Source organism: Centroberyx affinis, unplaced genomic scaffold (assembly GCF_046629955.1).
Source record: "Centroberyx affinis isolate AG114_WGS23_722 - 3 ecotype Tasmania unplaced genomic scaffold, CSIRO-AGI_Caff_v1 ptg006716l_1, whole genome shotgun sequence".
Taxonomy (NCBI): Eukaryota; Metazoa; Chordata; class Actinopteri; order Beryciformes; family Berycidae; genus Centroberyx; species Centroberyx affinis.
Window position 1 is genome coordinate 123,655 of NW_027283408.1, and position 6,283 is coordinate 129,937.

Here is a 6,283-nt window from a genome sequence, read left to right on the forward strand (position 1 = left end):
ATCTTATCAAAACTTCTCTACGTTGTCGGCAGGATTCGAACCTGCACGGGGAAACCCCAATGGATTTCTAGTCCATCGCCTTAACCACTCGGCCACGACAACTGTCTATGTGGACATATTGGAGCACCTATCTGCAGCAGGTCAGTTTTCACCATGGGAGAAACACACTTGGCATTAGCTTGCTGATGTTACCCTTGAATTTTCACATAGCAATAATCCCATAAAGAAGATAAAATGTTCATGATGGACATGATCAGTTGGAAAACAAAATTGTCAATTAAAGCACTTCGATAACAGCCATTTGTTTCAGTTTCACAGAACGCTGGACATGACAATCCTACAAGTGCTGAGTCAGCTGACATTTTCTTTACTTATGGAGAACAAGATAGCATAGAAGCATGCACACCTCCAACATGGAGTTATTTCCTACGGTTACAGGATACAACATACATGATTATTGCACGTTGTCGGCAGGATTCGAACCTGCGCGGGGAAACCCCAATGGATTTCTAGTCCATCGCCTTAACCACTCGGCCACGACAACTCACATCACAAAGAATTACACATAGAACAGAAACTTGCCATTTGCCAACGCCAACCCATACTTGCTGATATTTACCTTGACTATATTTGTAAAATCATAACAGGTGACTGGGCAGACCATAATGTGGATAGTTGTTGTGAAATGACCAGTTACCATAAACAGTTGGTGTTTTGTTCTCTAGTGGAAGGTGAACAAGTTACTAAAGAGTTCATGTTCAGATCACCATGAAAACGACACATAGTCCAAAATCAACTGGTGACACTCAGGCTGCATGCATGACATGACTGGTTACAGTTGATACAATGACTTAATGTGGAAACAAACACAAAGGAGTGCACATAGTCAAAATGATGTAGCCTAATTGCGGCCAAAACAACTGGTTACTTTGTTGAAACATGTCACATGTTGAAACACACTGGAAAAATACAAAAAGACCCCCCCCTCTCCCCCACCCCAACATGGGAAAGAGACACCTGGTGATATTTCAAACACCTTTACCATATTTGTGTTGAGTTCCATCAGCCAAAGCCAAATGCCAAAGATAGTTGAAACTCTCCCCACCTGCTCTGGTGTGGAGGCTCAGAGTTCAGTAGAATAGTCTTAGTGCTCTCCCAGTTCTCCTAGTCTGACTGCTGCCTTTCTGTTCTTCACACTGACAGAGAGCTGATGGTTCAGTCTAGACCGGTCTGCACTGGAACATAAAGAAAACACAGGGAGGATGATAGAGGTGTCTATCGAGAGGTTTTCAGAACCCAAAGACCCTCTCTTGTCCAGTAACTGAATAAACACTTCTACATCCAGAGTAGCCTTCTTCATCAGTGATTCACTCCCTACTCCCTGCATACCTAAATGGTAATAAAACTACATTTTAGTGTTCACAAATTTTATTCCAACACTAGAAATTCAGTTTACGTTACTTAACATTCACAAATACATGTATGAGGTTTTCAAATGGATTTGGGAAGAATGAATGTAAATCTAAACCTGCAGAAAGTAGGTGGTTTTAAAAACCTGTGAATGAGAGAATGATCTGAGAAAACATTTCTACAACAGTTTTAACCAGCTTGATACAGTCTAACATCACTGACACAAATACCAAGCGACAAAGCCAAGGATATAGCACTATCTGTGATGGCCGGGAATCAAACCAAGGTCAACTGCTTGGCAGGCAGCTCTGCTCACCACTACACCACCATCGCTGAGGGACAGCAGCAGTCCTAACAACAACTGACATTACTGACATTAAAGAAGAGATCAGAGCAGCTGATCAACTAGAGCCAGAGAGCTGAGATCACGTTCAAATAAACCGATTATTAATTTGGTCTGTATGTCAGATGTGTTGTTGTCACCTCCAACATGGCAGCCATCACCACTCCAAATATTCTATCATTATCTGATCAAAATCATTCCCTTACACAGAATTACTACTCAGGTCTATAGTCAGTCGTTGTCGGCAGGATTTGAACCTGCGCGGGGAATCCCCAATGGATTTCTAGTCCATCGCCTTAACCACTCGGCCACGACAACTCACATTAAAGCAAGTTCAACACAAAGTGAAACTTGGATTTGAGTGTTATGATAAACTACTTCTCTCTGGAGTATGGATCTTACCAGTGTTGGTCTATATTCTATTGGCTTCACACTGGTAAAACACAAACTAGTTAAGCCTCTGTAGTAGAATTAGGCTCAGAAAGCCCTCAAATCACCATTTGCAATTTTATTCATTCATTTGGAGCTCTATAACTATTTAAACAGCCCAGTGTCGTCAGCAGGATTTTATGTAACCTATGAGGAGACACAATATATTTTTAGTCTGTCATGCTAACCTCTTTGACCATAAAATGAGCCTAAGAGCTGATTTGTAAGTCAACATTCAACATGAGAAAGAGACACCTGGTGATATTTTAAACACCTTTACCATATTTGGAGAGGAGCTGCCATCAGCTAATGCTAAATGTTCCTAATTGTTAATAAAATAAGATATAACTTCATTCTCTGCCTACCTGAAGCAGAATACACCCTGCAACTTAAAATCCCATTAAGATGTATGAATGGGACTGAATAAGATTTACTGGCAAGGAATAAAGTCAAAATTAGAGATTAAATTTTGTCATGAGAAAATGTATTCAGTATTTCTACCTACAATGTAAAGAAGAAGTATGAATAATATATATGAACGACATGCAAAACACGTTGTTTACTCCTTGGTTTTTATGGCCAACAATTATTATGTAGCCGATCAATAAAATCTAAGTAATTCTGGTGTGTGCTGGAGTATTAATTATTTGCCTGTGAATAAAATATGTTGTAAAGGGGGTGAAACCTTTTGCTATTAAATACTTTCACATACAGTATATCTTTTTTAAATTGCTATTCCACTTTGATAGAAAAAAGTACTTTGTGTAGATTTTAGATCAGGAAGCAACAAAGGCTCCTGTGTCCCTGGTAAAGCAGATATGATGCTGGGGAAAGAAATGGGAGTTTTTAAATAACAAGACGGGGCATTTAAATCTGAAGCCACTTGACATTTCAAAGGGATTTGGAGAGATTTAGTGACAGAGATGAACAGCACATTACAGCTGCACTTTAGGAAAACTGCAGTCACACAACACTGAATATGAGTTTGTCGTATTTGAACTCCATGCAGTAAATTCACTGAAGAATCCTGTCATGTGTTTAAAACCTTACAGTTTGTTGCTGTTTGTCATTTAATTGCTCAGCTGGTTTTGCTGTTTTGCTCCTCAAGCCATTTGGCGATGTGGCTGTAATATCTGATATAATAAAGTAATTGCACTAAATTAAGTTACTGCATGGAATTCCCTAGAATAAGCTTTCCGCATTACTCACATTCCCTGTAGCGTATTACAGTGTTATATCTAATAACAGCAAATAACCAGTATGAATCACATTTGCTGAATGTCAAATATTTAATCAATAACAAGTTTTCTCTCTACTTACAGGAACTGACGTGTGAAGATGCGCATCGTCTTCAGCTGTTCAAGAGAAAAGAATAAAAGACAAATATCTGTTTCAGCTTTGTTTGCTCCTTGCTGTAGTTCTCTATGAACAAAATGAATACAGATGCTTTTCAGGGTATTTTGTGTATGGATAAGACAAACCTGTTCACCGACTCATCAATTCACAGCAGCTGCAACAGATGTGTTGAACTGAAGATCTGAAGGTGAGGTGGAGTCCACTTCCAACAAGGACTCCAACAAATTCCTCCAGTGCTTCAAGCGAAGAACCTGAGCACATTTCACCTGTGCTCACCCCTGACACCTCCCACTCACCATCAAATTCCCACAAACCCCTTTCCCTACCTATTTTTCCCTCAATAAAATTACCCACTAAAATTATGTACTGGCTAATTTGATTTTTTTTTTTATTTCTGTGGAGAATTGTAAGTTCCACTGCATAACTAAACTATCAATTGTTGGTGTGTGGAGTAGAAAAGAAAGAATGGAAAGATATTGCAGTGTGGGATGTGATTCATCAACCCTAATTGTAATGAAATGGTAGTATGTTTGACACTGTCTGTTTGAGCTGAACAATTAATAAAAAAAAATGAACTTCTGCAATTTCCAAATCGAAGAGGCCGCAATTGCAATATTCATATAGTCATATAATAGGCATTAGATTTTTTTGTCAATATCAGCCCTAGTGTTTGCCTTTAGAGTCATCGATTGACACCACTACAGAAGGATGGGGAGATCAACCATCTGCTGTAAAGTACACACACACACACACACACACACACACACACACACACACACGTGCACACATGCATATGCACACAGACACTATTTCATATATTCAGTTATAGCAGTGAAGAGCGGCCTGATTTTTCTATTTTCCTCTCTGTCTCTTCAAATATGGAAGACCTAAAATGACTTATCCATTTATTAGATTATTATTATTCATTAAGGCCCAATGTGACACATACATCACTCTTGCGAATCTTTAGGTTGGGGGGGGTCAAAATAAAAAAATAAAAATGTGTTATTTAGTCTCCCTTTGGTCAGTCCCTTTGTACTCCACTTAATTTTCCTGCAAGGAAAAGTGGGTGCGGGTTCTTGGGATTAAAATTGGACTATGAAAAAGAACCCTCTTGTTGGGGATAAATGGTTTAAAGTGTCTGTTTGCTTTCTCCAGAGTACAAACTCTAATCCTCTAATCTACTGTACAGTATTGTATCAGCAGATCATCAAGCCCAAATTAGCGGTGGGCGGTCCAAGCATTTATGGTTCTCCGTCGGTGACTGTGCAGTACTCCACCGAATTACTAGTAGACGGCTGTAGTGTGCTTTGTTAACGAGGAAGTAATGCCAGAACAAGTAGTAGTGTTTACATTCTCTGAAGCTTCTGTTTTGGGATATTTCTCACCATGAATTCAGTGACATCTGCTAGTCTTTATAATTTGGGGATGAAGTGTCCTACAAATCAATATATTTGCAGCTCATCTCTCTTGCATCTGCTCCATTGTCTTCACTATTGGTGGACAGCAACCGGATACAGGTAGGAAGAAAAACAAAGCAGACCAATCACCGTTCTTGCGGTCATGCGTTGCCCTACGTGAACTAACATTTTTGGAGAGGTGTGCGTAAGACACAGCTCAGGAGTGGTTTGGTGTGGATGTCACTGTACTTGTTTGGTCTCCTACAGGACTTGTCGTCTTCTTCAACAAAAAACCTCTTGGAGATGCCAGGGATTGAACCCGGGGCCTCATACATGCAAAGCATGCACTACACTTGGTGAACAATGAATGAGGAAATGTTAGTCATGCAATCAAAATCTTTTGCCAAAACATCATTTCATTCTCCCCCACCAAAGGGGGGGACTATAGATCGGTCTCCCTCCGTTAGTTAGTTAGTTCGTCTCTTAGTTTGTTAGTTTGTTAGTCTGTAACGTTGACTTTGTGCCGCTAGGGGGCGGCACTGACAATGAATGGGGACTCGGTGGTAAAGCAGGTCATACAGTTAAAGTTATACAATGTGGGGGACAATGAATGGGGACTCAGTGGTAAAGCAGGTCATACAGTTAAAGTTATACAATGTGGGGGACAATGAATGGGGACTCAGTGGTAAAGCAGGTCATACAGTTAAAGTTATCATACAAGGTGAGGGACAATGAATGGGGACTCAGTGGTAAAGCAATACAGTTAGTTATCATAGGTAACATAATAGTCTACACACGCTACACACTTGGAGACATCAGACTGGGTTGATGTGTTGAAGTGAGTCAATGGAGAATTTTTGGGCAAACCTCTAACCACAAGACACTGTAGTTATTGTCCAGTTGTTGGACTGTTGTACTGTTATTGCATCATCACTGCACTACCACTGTGCCATCAGTGTTGACTACTTATATCATATTACCACTTACCTACTGTGCAATACCATATATCACTTCTAGCATTTATATTATTCATAACACTCATGCTCCTGGTGTTGTATGTTATATTGTATTATAAATTGTATTTTAAGGTACATTGTGTAATGTACGGATTGTATTTATTGTGTATTGTAGTTCTTATATTTTGTTCTGTATTGAGTAAAACAGGACAATTACAGTTACTACATTTCAAGATATCACTTGGAAGCCTAATTCTGAGGAGAGCAGGCAACAGATATATATGATCAATCTGTCCTTTCATTGTCCCATATGAAAATGCTTATACAATTTCACTCATATTTCAAGTACACAGCAATCACTGACTGACCCAACGGTGGAACTAAATCAC

General features: G+C 39.5%; 3 non-coding genes across 3 annotated transcripts; all 3 read right to left on the bottom strand.

The window, feature by feature from the left end:
- Positions 1-20: 20 nt before the first annotated feature.
- Positions 21-102, bottom strand: trnas-aga (transfer RNA serine (anticodon AGA)). The gene has a single exon. It is a non-coding gene; the product is annotated as a tRNA-Ser (tRNA).
- Positions 103-462: 360 nt separating this feature from the next.
- Positions 463-544, bottom strand: trnas-aga (transfer RNA serine (anticodon AGA)). Its single transcript has one exon. It is a non-coding gene; the product is annotated as a tRNA-Ser (tRNA).
- A 1,445-nt stretch (positions 545-1,989) lies between these two features.
- On the bottom strand, positions 1,990-2,071 carry trnas-aga (transfer RNA serine (anticodon AGA)). The gene has a single exon. It is a non-coding gene; the product is annotated as a tRNA-Ser (tRNA).
- Between the last annotated feature and the right edge of the window lie 4,212 nt (positions 2,072-6,283).